The sequence below is a fragment of the Anabrus simplex genome, chromosome 2, assembly GCF_040414725.1.
Source record: "Anabrus simplex isolate iqAnaSimp1 chromosome 2, ASM4041472v1, whole genome shotgun sequence".
NCBI classification, from domain to species: domain Eukaryota; kingdom Metazoa; phylum Arthropoda; class Insecta; order Orthoptera; family Tettigoniidae; genus Anabrus; species Anabrus simplex.
Window position 1 is genome coordinate 1143691660 of NC_090266.1, and position 18878 is coordinate 1143710537.

The 18878-nt window shown below is 38.1% G+C and overlaps 1 protein-coding gene across 2 annotated transcripts in view; it reads right to left on the bottom strand.

Annotated features, from left to right (window-relative positions):
- LOC136863353 (ras-related protein Rab-7L1) overlaps window positions 1-18878 on the bottom strand; it is a 138760-nt gene that overhangs the window by 14822 nt on the left and 105060 nt on the right. The gene's annotated exons all lie outside the window — the stretch shown is intronic.

Here is an 18878-nt window from a genome sequence, read left to right on the forward strand (position 1 = left end):
GGGGTCAGAAGGCCAGCGCCTCAACCACCTGAGCCACTCAGCCTGGCACCAGAATTTTGTCCTAGTAGTTGTTCCTAACCATATTAGCAAATATACTTAGTCTAGCATACTTTAGCATTTTTAAATGTCTACCAACTGTGTCAAAAACCTTAAGTTTATGCTGTTTCACATAACTGGTTCAGTATTATTATTATTATTATTATTATTATTATTATTATTATTATTATTATTATTATTATTATTATTATTATTATTGAAAGTAGTTGAGTTTTAATACTTCTGTATTGGTATCTATTATGTACTATAAAATCTTGGCCATCTTGGTCACGCTATTAATGTAGTAGACTTTCATTACACTGCAATACATTAAAAATGTTTTAGCATGAAAGCGCATTCTTAAATGGATTTTTTGCGCTGAGTTAAATGGTGCAAACCGTTCTTTCTATCATGTCATGTTTTTGAGAAAATCAAGAATATGTTTGTCATGAAAGTCCTGTTTATGTACCATACTAACTGCAGTGCCCGTCGCTGATGGGGCAATCGTGTAGCATGTCCGAAGTTACCTAACTCCCCAGCTACTTTCTGCCAATATTCAGGCAGACTGTTTTACTCAGGATGCAGCAGTAATCCCACGTACTGGAGATAAGTGGCAGCAAAAGAGACAAATCACATCACAACAATGGTCAATGTAATGTTATTGTTGATCAGTTTTATGAGCTTTTGATATTGTAGACCTTCACATTTAGTTTTCTTCCGACTCTGTGATATTAGGGCATCTAATGTAAAGGGAGTCCTTCTTTCATGACTCCCTCTTGTTTCATTCTTCAAGCGATCATTCCTTTCATTTTTTGTTTGTTAACAATTTGCTTTACATCGCACCGACACAGATAGGTCTTATGGCAATGATGGGATAGGAAAGGCCTAGGAGTAGGACGGAAGCAGCCATGGCTTTAATTAAGGTACTGCCTCCCGCTTTGTCGTGTGGAAATAGGAAAGCAAGGAAAACCATTTTCAGGGCTGCCGACAGTGGGGTTCGAACCCACTATTATGTTTTTTTCTCATTCTTTATAATCATATTCACAATTTTCCTTGTCGATAAGAACCAATGACCACACAGTTTTACACCTTAAGACAATCGTGTCAAAAACCATCGCCAGCTATCACGATTGAACAATAATTCCATATTAACAATGCTCTGTGTAGATATGGACTAAGCAACAAAAGTCTAAATTAATGCATTGTATTATCATAGTCGGTACAGTAAAACGGTATAAAACATAAATGATTGGAAATTGTATTCTATATAACTTTTGTTGTGGTAATACTTTTTTTTTTTTTTGCTAGGGGCTTTACGTCGCACCGACACAGATAGGTCTTATGGCGACGATGTAGTACTTTTTGATAGGACCACTAATAATATTAAAATGAATTAAATTATATTTTAGTCCTTCCCCTAACCTAACATTTCACTCAGCGTGAATAAAATTATTTATAACCTAGACTGTAGTACCGCATTTCCTGACTTTGCATACAAATTTTCATTAAGTTCTCTTCAGCCATTTTCTCATGATGCACAGACAGACAGACAGACAGACAGACAGACAGACAGACAGACAGACAGACAGACAGACAGGATGGAAAATTTTTTTAAAAAATTTCCTTGTTACTGTGGACATAACCGATGTAGAAATACCATTTTAAAATTCTGAGCAATTTACAGATTACACTCTTCTTTTATATATATCTATTGTAACAGAAATGCTGGTTTAGCATTGGTTTTGAAGAATTTCAAACTTTAAAACATGCGCCGTGCGCAAAGCCGGCTACAGCGAACAAGTGGCGAGTGACCTAGGAGCCAGCTCCACCTCGCCAAGGCTAAGTTACATCATTCATAGAACCTTCTATACATTCTACCCTTAATAACTCGTATATTAATTATGGTACAAATATATATGAGAGTAACATCACAGTACACCCCATTTTAATACTTCCAAAACTACCAAGTTTCATTAAAATCCACCAAGGATTAAGAAAGTTATTGAGAGGAATGAAACAGATGCAGTCTCCGCAACTTCAGTATAAAAGAGACACAAGAACTGGACACAAATCAGTCTTGTCCCATAGTCGAACCTGTACGGTTCACTGCTGGTGGTTGTCAGTGCTACGATACATCGAAGTTATAGAGTGGAAGTTTTGGATACTCTAAAAAAATCTTGTAATATTTCTCTGCCTACGGACTTAGCTGTGTAGTTAGCGAGTGTGATACTTTGAATATTTTCAAGTGACTAAAATATGGTGTATCAGAACTTACAATACTTATGTTCATAAACTGTGCATAGATATTTAGAGTTATCACGAATAAAACTTTGAAATACTAGTAACTTTCCTAACTTACAGTGCTAGTCTTCATGTGAAATAGTTTCACATTATTTGTGAACTCAGGACATTGTGTGAACAAAACAGATTTGCACTATTCAAAAATTGAGTTAACAATATTATTCTATGTCTTTAAAAACAATCTTGCGAGTGAACGGGACAAATTTTGCTAAATAGTTTGCATTTTAACAGTGTCATATATCAATGTAAAGGTGTGTGTGAACGGGACTAATTTCACACATTAGGCATTTTAGTTCTAACACCCAGCTGAAGTGATTGTCATTTAACTCAGTGTGAATAATATTCTTACGGCATCTAGCAGTGTTCATTTCAATGAATAAACTCTCCAAATAACTGTAAATAGAATCAAAGTGATCTTGAAATCCTAGAGGACCAGACTAGCATTTGCGCCCTCAATTCTCCAAATATTTAGAGCATAATTACCTTTGTTTTGTGTGCTTAATTTCACAAGTTCAATGATATCAGGAAGTGTGCGGATTTGATTCCCTTAACATTCGTCCGCAGAAATCTTGTTTGAGTTCTTTAATTTTTCGTCTCCAGTTAGAGACTAGTGCAGTTCACTTTAGAGAAGTGTCTCATGTCTGATTCCACTGACATCTAACACGAAATATCAGCATTTCTTTAATCCCTTCATGGGAACAATGAAAATCAATTATAAATTATACCTCCTTACTCGTCCATCCTACAAGTCCGAAACCTTCCAGAACATCTGGAACTTCAAGACTGTCCAGAACAACCCTAGACGGATTGGTACATGGTTCCATGGTGCCGAGAGGTGTTCCATGGCGAGGACGGGAGAAGCAGCAGTTCGACGCGGGACATCGGCAGCAGCAGTACTGAAGCACATCCTGCCCAACTGATATCCAACTGTACTGCAGTTTAAAATAGACAAGAACTTAATTCGAAGTAAAACACTGTCACTTTATGTACCTGCTCCAATCTAATGTACCATACATGCCTTGCATTCATCTCATGCTCTTCAAGGTATAAAGTATGGGCATTTCCTGGTACAATATACAGATTATTATAATAAAGAAAATGGTATCCTGGTTCTGCGCAGTAGAATGGTGATGAAGAATGTTTAAACACCATATTTAGTCCTTACGTCTTACTGGTGCCAGAAGGAACCCTTGTTTCTGGTGTTCTGGAGAATATCAGAGAGTGTGGGAAAGATGCCAAAAAGACCCCTTGTTGCCAATGTTCTGGTCTATGTCAGAGGGTGTGAGAATGTTCAACCCTTACCTAAGAAGACGCGAATGCTGCCCTGGTGAAATTCTGCATGCGACTGGTCCATTTGTTCTCTTGTTTTGGAAGGTTGCAGCGTGGAAACTGGGGGGTTTATATCGTAAGACAGGAGTTAGCATCTCGCATTCTGATCTTGGTTTTCTCACAAGGCGGTCGTGTCCATTCCCGAGCTTTCGTTACACCTGGAGAGTTCTGGCCTAGGTAATGGGATAATGTAAGTTTTATTTCCTTTAACATGTCTTAACCTTTTCACTTGCAGGAATTTTACGGGGCAGGCTCACATCTTTGAAGATTTCATTTAATTGAAAAAGCTATTTTCAGTGGTATGATACGCAGTATGTTGTGGGAGTAGGTAACCTTAATATATTATGAAGGTAATCCCAAAAATAAGGTCTCCTATATTTTTATAAATACACAGACCTGTTTATTTCTGAAATGGTTTACATCATTTTCACAGCTTGAACATTAAGCTATTTTTCTACATAATCACCATTTCGATCGATGCAATTTTGTAGACGCTGTGACAGTTTTTGTATGCCCATGTGTGACGGTATGCTTCTTTCCAAATGGCTAAATATCGATTGATATGACGAGAAACACCTGGCCTCTCTTTGTTGGCATGACACGTCATATTTTCTTATTGGAGCAGCAAAATGCTATCAGTAACTTGTACTTGTAAAATGCTATCAATCGAGTGGGGACGGATTAGCTCGATAAAAAAATAAAGAAAAAGGAAAAGGGAAGAAATAAATGAATTATGCACCCTCACAGCTGTCTTTCATCTTATAAATGAAAGAAGGTATCGCTGGGAAGTGTTAACAGCGCCATCTACTCTAAATACAAATTACATGCAAATATGAAACTAGGTCATACAGTGATAATGATGTTATATTTAAATTACAATATTAAGAATTTAATTTATACTTAAATCTTTGACTGTGTATGTATAACTTTAGTGCTAATAAAATTTAATGAGCTTACAAGAATTCAGTATCTGAATTGACCTGTATTTTCGACGACTAGTGGGGGAAAGTGCTCTACTTAAACGAGGCAATATGCATGTTCATTCTCATTCTACTTTTTCTCACCGAGAACGTTGCTGCATATCTTCGTTTTGGAACGTCAGTACGAGACATCATTCTGCTTCTGACTAGTGAACAGAAAGGCGATCTATCCGAGTGTCAGACTGGAGTTTATAAAATTGTGCCTGCTTCAACAACTCAAACCACATCTACTTAACCAACGGACGCTGTATGTGATTAATTTATTAGTAAGAAGTACATATCTTTCACTCATAATTAAAGGGACTGTGCCTAGGATTCTTACTAATTATTCTGTGCAAGTTTCAGTGAACTAATCTGGGATTGCGGACGTGAAGAGGGTCTTTACAGCCAGCATTACACGAGGATGGATTTTGTGGACGTGTTAAACATGTCTTTCACCATGAGCTACTAAATACCCTAAACTGGTCAATTAAGGACGTCCCATAACTTAACGTGGAGCCAACAGTTTAAGTTAAGTCGACTACGTCTTATACTAAATATCTGTTCTATGTAGTTGTTTATTTCCTTTTATTCTTATGGTGTGGTCTTGTAGCCTATCATTTGCTCAATTTCTTATCTTTCTTCTTTTAATTGCTCCCTAAATGAATGAGTTGAAATGTGGATCTTTATTCAAATATGCGAGTCACAAAAAATTACAGATTTTCTTAACCACGTGTTACATGCTCATGATATTGACGGTGCAATTGTTCACCTCTATAATAAGGTCAATAATGCGTGGAAGCATATCATTCGTATCGCCAGAAATCCCGCGTACTTGCCTACACGCGACGATGGTGCTGGTCACATAGTCAGCAATGACAATGGCAGCAGATGTAATTTACCGCCAAGTAGTGGTCTTGCATCTTGCTGTAGGGTCCTGAACATCTATAATAATAACAATAATGTTCCGGAAAGTCGTCAAAATGTGTGGAGCGCGTTGGAAACGGGTCCTGGCCGGGTGATGACTACGAATACAGTCCGGCCGTGGGTTCAGTGCTGCCAAGGCACCCAAGATGACACCATGCCGGATCTCCTCAAGAATTTGATCCATATGAAAAATGCTTATAGGAAAAGATGGCAAAGATTTAGGGACGCAACTGACCAGGTGGAATACCTGGACCTAGCCTGGGAAGTACGAAATCGATTGCTGGAAAGAAAGATTGAAAAATTGGAGGAACTTTGCCGTAATCTCTCAGAAAAAAGAGTCAGATCACAAATTTTTAAGGATTCTCTCAGAAAACGATTCAGATCGCGAATTTTGGAGAATTATATATAAAATGTTAAGCATTCAATTATAAATTTCAGTGTAATACCATAGCGAAGCTCAGGTATCTTGCTAGTAGGTAATAAAATACTAGCAAGGCAGGACAAACACACAAGGAGAAAAGGAACCCAATGGGTCAATCACACTTCTGCAGTCAAAATCAAATTCAAAACTTATCTGTATCAAAAAATTTTGCAGCTTTTCTGGCCCAAGGGATGGGAAGTCTGTTTTGTTCTTTTTAAAAGGACTGACAACCAAAAACACTGATCAATCAATAAAACAAAACTAAAGAAGAAATACTATCTGACTGAACACTAAACTGCACACGTCCTTCATAGTATAGGTACCCAACATGGATCTTTCTTAATGATTTTCTATTTCTTTATTCCCTTTATCTAGCCTAGTTTACATGGTTATATCCATGGATTCAAATCCTTGTGTTCTGCTATTTGTGGTTAACTAGATACACCAAATATGAGCATGCAAGTTAATGTGCTCTAGCTGTTAAGAGATTTGAAATTTATTAACTGATGGTATTGACTACAGCTAGGCATTCTATAAACATTATGTTGTAACAGCAAAGGGAAGCATAAAATGAAAACTGGATTTTAGAGGAAGAAATAAAGTAACACACATCACTAACACAAAATGACAATTTAACAAAAACTGGAACTGGTTCACAAAAACTGATAGCAAAAGGGTTCTACTGTAATATCCCAATGTTAATCATGTAAGAATGAAGCTACAGCATAATCACTAGGGCCCGGATTTTTAGGTGGCATAAACCTTCATTTTAGGTTTTTTATATTCTTAAAATAGGTTATTTTATGTTTTGCCTCCAGGCAGCAATAATTTTTGGTTTTGGTAGTTCTGTAAAATTTATTTATGTACTTATTTCACAAAAGTTTACATTTTCATATTCATAAAAAATACACAGAGAATACACTGTACTGTTTCCTTTGTAAGTTATTTTTTTGCATTGCAGTAAATAACGTACATACCCAAATTGTCTGGCGTAAATGATTTCCTGTTGTCACGTAACACATTCTTATATGACAGTTCTTTCAACGGAACACAACGTCATTGGAGCGTAGTACATAGATGCTAATGGATGAGGTTGTAGGGGTAATTTTCCTGAATACTTTTCTTCCTGTAATACTGAATTGATAACTTTCATATCTTCAAAACCAGGATTGCGTTGAAGAATCTTCTGCAGCTTCGAAGAACATGCCACTCCCAATGGCCCAGGTATTTCTCTTCTGGAAACATTGCCAATGATATCCAGGGAATCAGGCTGCACCTTCCAACTGGAGAATAGCTTGTGGTATAAAACAAAAATGTGTCTTAATATATGATATGGAAGCGACGAGGGTCGGGCACTCGAGCGACTTCTTGGCCTTTGCGATGCAGGAAGCTTCTGTTTCATCCAAGTCGTTGACAACATTTAATTCCTTCTAGGTGCTCAGCATAGTAAATAGCAGCAGACAACCATGTTCCCCAGCGGGTAAGTATCAGCTCAGGTGGAAGAGGTGTTGTTGGTAGTTTCTCTTTGAACAACTGTATACGTGTTGGGGCTTTGAGGAAAACTTTCTTGACTGAAGAAACCACGCTGTTGACGTCACTGAAGTTGCTTCTAATCTCCTCCGCAAGGCAGTGCAGGCCATGGGCCAAGCACGTAACGTGTAGCATGCTCGGGTAGAAGGACTGTAGAACCTGCCCTGCCTTCAACATGTAAGCAGCACTGTCTGTCACCAACAAAAGGAACTTACTATCTTGATTCTCTGCTGGCCACAATGTGCGTAACGCATCCCTCACAGTGCAGGCTATTGTGGTGTTGTTAGTTTGTACTATGTCTTTACACAGAATTAGATGAGCGTTACCTGGTTCGTTTTGATCCAGCTTACCTACTACTACATTCACAATGAAGTGACCGCAACTGTCAGATGTTTCATCGACAGAACACCAAATTTAGCGATTGCCTATATCTTATTTCATCTAATGTCTTCTGGTAAACAGGATGCAAATAATTCTTCCTTAAAGTGGATTCATTAGGTATTCTGTGGCCGCTGATGTCCCCTAAGAATGTTTTCATGGGCAGGTTACTTAGCACGTTCCATGGGACGTTTGCAGACACCAACGCCTGACACAGGCGAAAGTTAAAGTTATCTTCAGGCTTGCCAACTGTGGAAGAAATAAACATTTGCTTACTGTTGCTGCTGGACTTATTTCTCTTCGCTACGCTAGCTATGTGAGCTGCTGCAGATTTATGCTGCTCAAGATGGGATTTCTGCTCACATGAAATGAAGAATCCAAATCCTAAGTACTCTTCAGTAAGCGAGCTAGGGTATTGCAATGCAGGTTTTAGATAAGTTATGGGAAACTTACTTCTTTGGAGCATGCCTGACAGAAGACTACTCGACCGTCTGTAGTGAAGTGTCCATCTGTAGCAATTCATTTTCTCAATAAGTGTGATTTAGGCATTGTTTCGCTATACAGCAATTACCGTTAGAAAATACTGCAGGAACCAGTCACCACACACTCTGCCAGCTATACTCTCTATGGACGACTGGAGGCGAAACTGTTTACGTTCCTCCTGACCTATCAGATGCATCAAGGAACCACTAGATGTCACATATGTAGTGGGAAACATGGAATATGCTGCATTTAACGGTAGTAACATCAACTATCTCCGTCCTACTGCTTGTAATTGGGCTGGAAATAATTTTACAATGCAGGGAAAATAACATTCTTTATTTGAAGAAGGTAAAACAGCTATTTACAGTAGGTTATTTTAGGTGTCAACCCCTCACTTAGGTTTTTTTAGGTGCAATGAAATTCACATATTCTGCTCCAGGAAGTGTGAAACGAACAAATATATCGAAATAGCGAGGAAAAAATTGGTTAAAACCTAAAAATCCGGGCCCTAATAATCACATAGGGAAATTTAAAAAACAAAAATAACTGAGTAAAAATGGCAGAACATACTAGTATTAGAGAGCAAAAATTTGACGATAAAAAGCAGCAAAGTTATCCGATCATTTTCTATTACTGTAGAACAATAGTGACATTTTTTTAGCACAGATATGTCAAACTTGCCTGCTGCAAAAAACAGGATATACCATAAGGGAAAGGCGTGATTAATTTGTGATGGTGCTTCATGAAGAAGTTTGATCTTAACTAATCTTCTTTGGTATTGATGGTGAACTTCTTGGCACAACAACAACAACAACAACAACAACAATAATAATAATAATAAATGGATGCAGTTTCTGATAAGAAGTTTTTTTTTTACAAGTTGCTTTACATCGCGCCGATGCAACTAGGTCTTAAGGCGACGATGGGACAGGAAAGGGCTAGGAGTGGGAAGGAAGTGGCTGTGGCCTTAATAATAAGGTACAGCCCCAGCATCAGCATGGTGTGAAAATGGGAAACCTCGAAAAACCATCTTCCGGGCTGCCAACAGTGGGGTTCGAACCCACTATCTCCCGAATACTGGATAATGGCCGCACTTAAGCGACTGCAGCTATCGAGCTCGGTAAGAGAAGTTTTATGAGCTAGGAAACATGTATTTAACAATTTTTAAGAAAACAGATGATAAATACCACTCCATGAGCAACCCTAAGTCCTAGATGCTGATTTACTTCATCTGAGGGTAATAAAATGCTTTGTAAGTTCTTGTGTATTATAATGTGTGGTATAATTTGTGTCACAAGTAACAACATTTCTTCAGTTTTTCTTTCACATTTGTTAAGTAAATGTGCCTCTTAGCTGAGAAAACGCTGCATGAGCTATTGCGTTCATCGAGGGTGGAAGAAGCATTCGTTATGCTGCTAATTTAATTAGTGCATCATTTGGAAGTGTTCAACATGCTCTGAGACGATTCCATGAAATTGGTACCAACTAAAAATGAAGTACATCAGGCAGTCAGAAATCTACAATTGCCAGGGATAACATGTTCCAGGTCTTTCAGATCTTAGAAGATCATCACACTACCGTGGTTCAGGCCAGAAATCGTCATAAGGGAGTAAGAAATGTTGCTGTAAGTAAGAGGACTGTAAGATGAATAATTCTGGGAGCCAGATTGAGGTCAAGAAGACCTACCTTGGGGTGCAGCTTACTCCCTAGCACTCAGCAGCATGATTAGAATTTGCACATCAATACTAGAACTGGACTGTGGACCAGTGATTGTGCTCCTCACAGGTCAGTCACATTTTGTCTGCAATCATCTAATGGTAATTTTTTTTCAGTGAAATTCAATGAAATGGCAAAATTTTGCAACTTAAAAAAAATGTCATCAAATATGTAAAATACGAGACTTATGATGATGAGAATAATGTGTACAGGGCACTGTTGATTGAATGTGTTGCGTAATCAATGGAAAATAAAGTTTCAGGTAAATTAATACATTAAATTTTTTAAATGATCCACTTTCTTTTTTGCCAGTCAATTGCCAGAAGACTGGGGAGCAATACTCATCCTGCAATATCATCGAGAGGACGCTGGTTAGAGGTAGTTCCGCCATGATTTGGAGCAATATCAACTTCAAGGTACAAATGAAGCTTGTCATTATTTGTAAGATGTTCTGAATGCACACGGATACACAGAGAGCATGCAAAGAAACCTCTTTGCTCCATTTGCCAGTTGAAACTTCAGACTGGTGCTCAATAACGCCCACCCTTATGACATTAATTGTGGTTCAGTATTTCTTTGCAACGTTGGGATACAAACTCTGAACTAGCTGGCACATAGCCTAAAATTAGATCCAATTGAACACCTCTGCGATATGCTTGGGCAATACACCCGACGTTGACATTTTTACATCCCAAATGAAATAAGACCAAGATTAGAGTGGACATGCATCCCCAGGAAGCAACCCAGGAACATGTGGGTAGCGTGCCGCTGTGCACGAAGCTTGTCATTGGTACCAGAGGTGGAAACATACTGAGCAAGCTTGAAGTGATATCGGCTTCAAGCTGATAGCTTGAGCAAGGCAGTCAGTGACAGCAAGAGAATGTTCAGTTGCAAGATCGTCAAATAAGTTAATCTAGTTTCCCTTTAATTCTTTTCAGTGAAATTCCTTGAAATAGAAAAATTTTGCAACTTATATTAAAAATGTCATAAAATATTGTAAAAAAAGACTTATGATCATGAGAATAATGTGCATAAGGCACTGTTAATTTAATGTGCTGTGTAATCAAAGAAAATTAAAGTTTCAGGTAAATTAATACATTACATTTTTTAAATGATCCATTTTTCTTTCTTGTCAGTTAATAATAATAATAATAATAATAATAATAATAATAACAACAACAACAACAACAATAAACTTAGGAGTTGATACTTTTAATTATCAACCACATTTTAATACAAGTAGCCTTCACACTTACCAAACATTATGAAGTAGAAGTAGTACAAAACAGGAATTTGTTGCTTGCCTTGACTGTAACTGAAGTAAACTGAAACATTTTATTACTTATGACCGGTTTAAAAACATCCATAACATGACCAAATAGCACTAACCAGATACAAAATAAGAAAATGTAGAATAAAACAAAATGAAGGTATGATCGCAGTTAAGAACTATACTGAGGTAATTTCAAGACCTTCATACCTCTCTACACCCTTAATTTAAGAATTTTTAAATTGCACTTACCTGCTTTCCAGGGTCCATTTTGGAAATAAATATCACTTGATGGTAAACTAACAATATTGGCTAAACAGCCTGTATCACAGTTGAACCAGCACACCTCAACAATTTTTAGATCGTTTTCAACAACAAAATCAGTCCATTTTGGAAATAAATATTACTTGATGGCAAACTAACAATATTGGCTACACAGCCTATATCATAGTTGAACCTGCACTCCTCAACATTTTTTTAGATTGTTTTCAACAACAAAATCAGGAAGATGTAATCAAAATATTTCTACTAGCTCCAAATACCTCATCAGACTGCTGTTCACATTTTGAATGACAGAGGAATGGATGAAACCCATAAATAGTGCGTTTAAACAAACCAATATTAGGATATTAAAACAGTACTTAATACTTCACTATGCTATAAGTGACTTTAAACTTCACCAAACTGTGCTACTGCAAGAAATCTTGTAACTGATAATTCAATAAACTTTATGCGTGTAAGTCTTCAAGTCCCCAAAGGTTGAGTACTGCTTACTTTTAAGGGACCGGGCGAGTTGGCCGTGCGTGTAGAGGCGCGCAGCTGTGAGCTTGCATCTGGAAGATAGTAGGTTCGAATGCCACTATCGGCAGCCCTGAAAATGGTTTTCCGTGGTTTCCCATTTTCACACCAGGCAAATGCTGGGGCTATACGGCCGCTTCCTTCCCATTCCCAGCTCTTTCCTGTCCCATCGTCGCCATAAGACCTATCTGTGTTGGTGCGACTTAAAGCAGCTCAAATGATTACCCAGAGTTTGCCTAAGCAGCCCTGCAACATTATCTGGGGTCCTACTGACAGTGTAGATGCTGAAATATACTGCTCAAAAAAATTAGAGGGACATGATTTTGGTTGACTGTAGCATTTAACCAGTTAGTGTGCAAGCTATAAAGTTTGTTTTATCTTGTTCCAATATGCTTTACAATGCTGCCTAAAAAATGAATCGTCATGACCATTCCTTTAACAAAATAGTGAAATGTATTGTGTTATGTCAAAAACTAAACTGGGAGATCAACAATGCACGTAGTCTTTATGTGACAAGTTCTTGTGTACCAGCTTATTCATGAGACATGAATTAAGTACGTTTCCCTGATTAAGACTCTACTCTTGAAGAGTATGGAAATTCGTGTCATTTTAAAACTTTTATTTCATATTCCATGGCCTGCACTGAATTATGTTCCAGCATTCATATTCTGATGTATCATTTGAACTATATACAGAAAGTAGTGCGCAAATCTCTCAAGTCCACCTGTTATCTAAGCATGCGCCGAGGCTAGCTTGCGTGCCAAGATTATTGATCAAGGTTCTATCTGCTTACGGCAAGCCAAGCGGTCAGAGCAAGAGAATGTGTTTGCAGTTAAAACAGTGTTTGTTCACCATGGGAAACATTACACTGGATACCGGTTGAAGGAACTGCCAAGGATAAAGGCATCAGCCAGCGGAAATCATTCCCTTTTTACGCAGCAACGTAATTTAATATTAACACTTCTGGGAATCTGCAGTCTTAACGTATGTATATGTTGCGCTACTCACAATAATGGACTCAAACTGTAAGTAAACGAATGATTCACTCTTCTAGTTCTTCAGTCATTGAAGATTTAAAACATTTGATGGAATTGTAGATATAAAAAAACCTATTTCTTTAATGGCATGGTGACCCCCAGTTAAATTTGCTATGAGCATTAATGCATCAAACTTTGACAAGCTTGCTACAACTTAAAAAATGGGTGTTTAATCTTCATATTTAATTGGCATTTGTACTATTCCTCATACTTAGCTTGAAGCTAGATTGTGTGACATCACCATATGATTACAAATGCACTGAAATTAGAATATCATATCATTAACAATTAAAAAATTCAATTTGCAGTTTATTCATTCTAAGAACTGCATGCACTTCTAACGGCTGAGTTCCCCGGCGTTATTAATAATAATCATCATCACCATTTTTCTGATTTTTTCTCTTACGTTTTTGTTGTAATGCATAACATTTTATTTCTCTTGACAATACTCTTCTACATTCATTGAGTTTAATTCCTTGTTTTGCTGTCAGATTTAGTGTTATTTAAAGTTTATTTACTTACGTTGGATCAGTTATGTCCTCGTTTTTCCATTTACTTTAGTTATGGTTATTTCCTACTCTTTATTTAACCCTAGAATGGTAACAAGGATATTTAACGCTTATTGGTAACTATACGCTTCCAAGGCGTACACGGCGCAAAAGAACGTCTGTACTGTCTCCTATTTTTCTTTTCTCCAACGTTCTTCATGTTAACTACATCACTAAGTATAGAGGTGAATTCAATTATATTTTCTTTCTGAAACTTGAATTAATTATTCTATTTCCAACACAAGATATACAAGGCACAAGTGGTACATAAAAATAAACACCAGTAAAAAAAAAAAAACTAGACTCTTAAGACAGTCTTACTAGCTTGTTGAAAGTAAATTCTTGTTCCAGAAGTAACTCAAGTAAAAGAAAAATAACCTACAACAAATTTGATAAAAACTCATATGAAATAAACTGGAAAGAATCACACCAATTGATGGTAACTATGCATTTCTCAGGCGCACTATATTACGTAAGAGGGTTATTACTCACCGAACGTTGACAGGAACACGGCCGGGATGTGACACGTAGGGGGGGGGGGGGGCTGTTTGAAGCATAGCAGGAGGGTAGGGATGCCCTGTCATGGTTACTCACTTTGGCGGGCATTTGCGTGTACGTCTATGAGGCGTACTGTTACCATTCTAGGGTTAATTTTATACTGCATTATGCAGTCTTTGGAAATGCATGGACTTGCGAATAATTTTGGGCACCCTTTTCTTGGTTATTACGTGTGTGTGTTCACTAGGTCGTGTGTTCGTACAGACTCATGAAGATTATTGGTCTCTCTTTTTTTTTTTCTTTCTTCCTTTTCCTTCAATTATTACTGCCTTGCAGGTGTGAATCTGCTTGCTTTTTGAGAGGGAGACTTTCTGCACTTCTGGATAAATGACCTTGTATCATTTTCCTTGTGACCCTCGCCGGTCGTGTCAGGCCTGCCTCTGTAGCCTTGATTCATTCTCTAGTTGCTCTCATGTAATATTTTTCTCTGGATTCTTTGCCTGCTAAATCCTCTTTCTCATTTCTGTTCTGATTCATTTCATTTCTCTTTCATGATCCTAATGGATGCTATGTCTGAGGAACACATACTGATAATCAAATTAATAAATGTTACCCTAAATTACTATGATTACTATGATTTAATTTTAGCTTATCCTAGCTAAAATATTTATTTATAAATTGATGTGACTGGGAAAATGGAAGTTTTTTTTTGATTGTGTAAGCTGTTCCTTTCTTAGTTGGTTTTTGTTTCTTGGTCCCCTGTGAGATACTTATCATAACTTGATCCATGGTGACTCTCTCCATTATGTGTGGGTGTGTTTTGTTTTCCTCGGGAGATTGTTGCAAGCTTTTGACTTGGATGGAAGTGTGGATTTTGTGGTCCCATTTCATCAAGTTCATTTGTTATTATTATTTATTTATTTATTTTCCTTCAGGCTGGCAACTCGTCGGAAGGACATTTGATTGCTTTCAAGTCTTGCAAAACTAAAAACGCAAGACCGTTACGGGACACACGGCCCAATACTTGGAAGGAAGATGATGATTATTTATTTTCCATAAATTGTAGATACAATTCAGGGATGGCGAATGGAGAAAGGGGGAATTTTATCACATATAATAATACGTAGTATGTTCCAAGCTGTCAGTGGAGAGATGGCATGGGAGGACATCAGTAAACGAGTAAGTTTCAGTGGTGTCTTTAAAAGTAGGAAAGATAACAATATGAAGATCAAGTTGGAATTCAAGAGGACAAATTGGGGCAAATATTCGTTTATAGCAAGGGGAGTTAGGGATTGGAATAACTTACCAAGGGAGATATTCAATAAATTTCCAATTTCTTGGCAATCATTTAAGAAAAGGCTAGGAAAACAACAGATAGGGAATCTGCAACCTGGGCGACTGCCCTAAATGCAGATCAGTAGTGACTGACCGATTGATTGATTGATTGATTGATTGATTGATTGATTGATGGGCATAGACCCACATACACGAGTGTGCCTCCATCCCCACTTAAAATTATAATATTAAAAACATACTATAGTCCTCCTCTGCGAACCATGTGACCTAGCCATGGTGGGGAGGCTTGCGTGTCCCAATGATGTAGATAGCCGAGCCGCAGGTGCAACCATATCGGATGGGTATCTGTTGAGAGACCAGACTAACGAATGGTTCATCGAAAGGGGGGTAGCAGCCTTTCGGTAGTTGCAAGGGCGGCAGTCTAGATGATTGACTGATACGGCCTTGTAATAATACTTAACATGGCTTAGCTGTGTTGATACTGCTATGCGGCTGAAAGCAACGGGAAACTACAGCCATAACTACCTCCCGAGGACATGCAGCTCTCTCTGTATGAATGATGTGCTGATGATGGCTTCATCCCGGGTAAAATATTCCGGAGGTAAACAAGTCCCCCATTCGGATCTCTGGGTGGGGACTACACGAGAGGGGGCGATGATCAGGAAGATGGATACTGACATTCTGTGAGTCGGAGCGTGGAATGTTAGAAGTTTGAATCATTGTGGTAGGTTAGAGAATCTGAAAAGGGAGATGGATAGGCTGAAGTTAGATGTAGTTGGTATAAGTGAAGTACGCTGGCAGGAAGAACAAGATTTTTGGTCAGGCGACTACCGAATTATCAACACAAAATCAAACAGGGGAAATGCAGGAGTTGGTTTAATAATGAACAAGAAAATAGGGCAGCGGGTAAGCTACTACAACCACCATAGTGAAAGAATTATTGTCGTCAAGACAGACACCAAACCAATGCCCACCACAATAGTGCAGGTCTATATGCCTACTAGTTCAGCGGATGATGAAGAAATCGAAAGAATATATGAGATAGAAGATTTAAAACAATATGTAAAAGGTGACGAGAATCTAATTGTGATGGGAGACTGGAATGCAGTGGTAGGCCAAGGAAGAGAAGGTAGTAAAGTAGGAGAATTTGGATTGGGACAAAGGAACGAAAGAGGAAGTCGGCTGGTTGAATTCTGCACTGATCATAATTAAGTCCATGCCAATACTTGGTTCAAACACCACAAACGACGGTTGTATACGTGGACGAGACCTGGAGACACTGGAAGATATCAAATAGACTTCATTATGATTAGGCAGAGATTCAGAAACCAGGTGTTGGATTGCAAAACTTTCCCAGGAGCAAACGTGGACTCTGACCACAACTTGTTGGTCATGAAATGCCATCTGAAGTTGAAGAAATTGAAGAAAGGAAAGAATGCAAAAAGATGGGATGTAGACAAGTTGAAAGAAAATAGTGTGAGGGATTGTTTCAAGGAACATGTTGCACAAGGACTAAATGAAAAGGCTGAAGGAAACACTATAGAGGAAGAGTGGAGAGTAATGAAAAATGAAGTCAGCAGGGCTGCTGAAGAAATGTTAGGAAGGAAGAAAAGATCAACTAAGGATCAGTGGACAACTCAGGAGATACTAGACCTGATTGATGAACGACGAAAATACAAGAATGCTAGAAATGAAGAGGGCAGAAAAGAATACAGGCGATTAAAGAATCAAGTGGATAGAAAGGGCAAGGTAGCTAAGGAAGAATGGATGAAGGAGAAGTGCAAGGATGTTGAAGGCTATATGGTCCTCGGAAAGGTAGATGCTGCATACAGGAAAATCAAGGAAACCATTGGAGAAAGGAAATCTAGGTGTATGAATATTAAGAGCTCAGATAGAAAGGAACTTCTAGGGAAAGAAGACAAAGCAGAAAGATGGCAGGAGCATATCCAACAGTTTTATCAAGGTAAAGATGTAGATAATTCAGTTCTGGAACATGAAGAGGCAGTTGATGCTGATGAAATGGGAGATCCAATTTTGAGATCAAAGTTTGACAGAACTGTGAGTGACCTAAATCGGAACAAGGCACCTGGAATTGACGACATTCCCTCTGAATTACTGACTGCCTTAGGAGAAACCAGCATGGCAAGGTTATTTCGTTTAGTGTGCAAGATGTATGAGACAGGAGAAGTCCCATCCGATTTTCGGCAGAATGTTGTTATACCTATTCCCAAGAAAGCCGGTGCTGACAGGTGTGAAAACTACCGCACCATTAGTTTAGTATCTCATGCCTGCAAAATTTTAACATGTATTATTTACAGAAGAATGGAAAAACAAGTTGAAGCCGAGTTGGGAGAAGATCAATTTGGCTTCAGAAGAAATGTAGGAACACGTGAAGCAATCCTGACTTTACGTCTGATCTTAGAGGATCGAATCAAGAAGGACAAGCCCACGTACATGGCATTCGTAGATCTAGAAAAGGCATTCGATAATCTTGATTGGACCAAGCTATTTATGATTCTGAAAATGATAGGGATCAGATACCAAGAACGAAGAATTATCCACAATCTGTATAAAAATCAGTCTGCAGTGATAAGAATTGAGGGCTTTGAAAAAGAAGCAGCAATCCAGAAAGGAGTGAGGCAAGGCTGCAATTTGTCCCCTCTCCTTTTCAATGTTAACATAGAACAGGCAGTAAAGGAAATCAAAGAGGAATTTGGAAAGGGAATCACAATCCAAGGAGAGGAAATCAAAACCTTGAGATTTGCCGATGATATTGTTATTTTATCTGAGACTCCAGAAGATCTCGAGAAGTTGCTGAATGGTATGGATGAAGTCTTGGGTAAGGAGTACCAGATGAAAATAAATAAGTCCAAACCAAAGTAATGGAGTGCAGTCGAACGAAGGCAGGTGATGTAGGAAATATTAGATTAGGAAATAAAGTCTTAAAGGAAGTAGATGAATATTGTTACTTGGGTAGTAAAATAACTAACGATGGCAGAAGTAAAGAGGACATAAAATGCAGACTAGCACAAGCAAGGAAGAGCTTTCTTAAGAAAAGAAATTTGCTCACTTCAAACATTGATATTGGAATTAGAAAGATGTTTATGAAGACTTTCGTGTGGAGCGTGGCATTGTATGAAAGTGAAACATGGACAATAACTAGCTCAGAAAGAAAGAGAATTGAAACTTTTGAAAAGTGGTGTTACAGAAGAATGCTGAAGGTGAGATGGATGGATCGAATCACGAATGAAGAGATACTGAATTGAATTGGTGAGAGGAGATCGATTTGGCTAAATTTGACGAGGAGAAGAGATAGAATGATAGGACACATCTTAAGACACTCAGGACTTG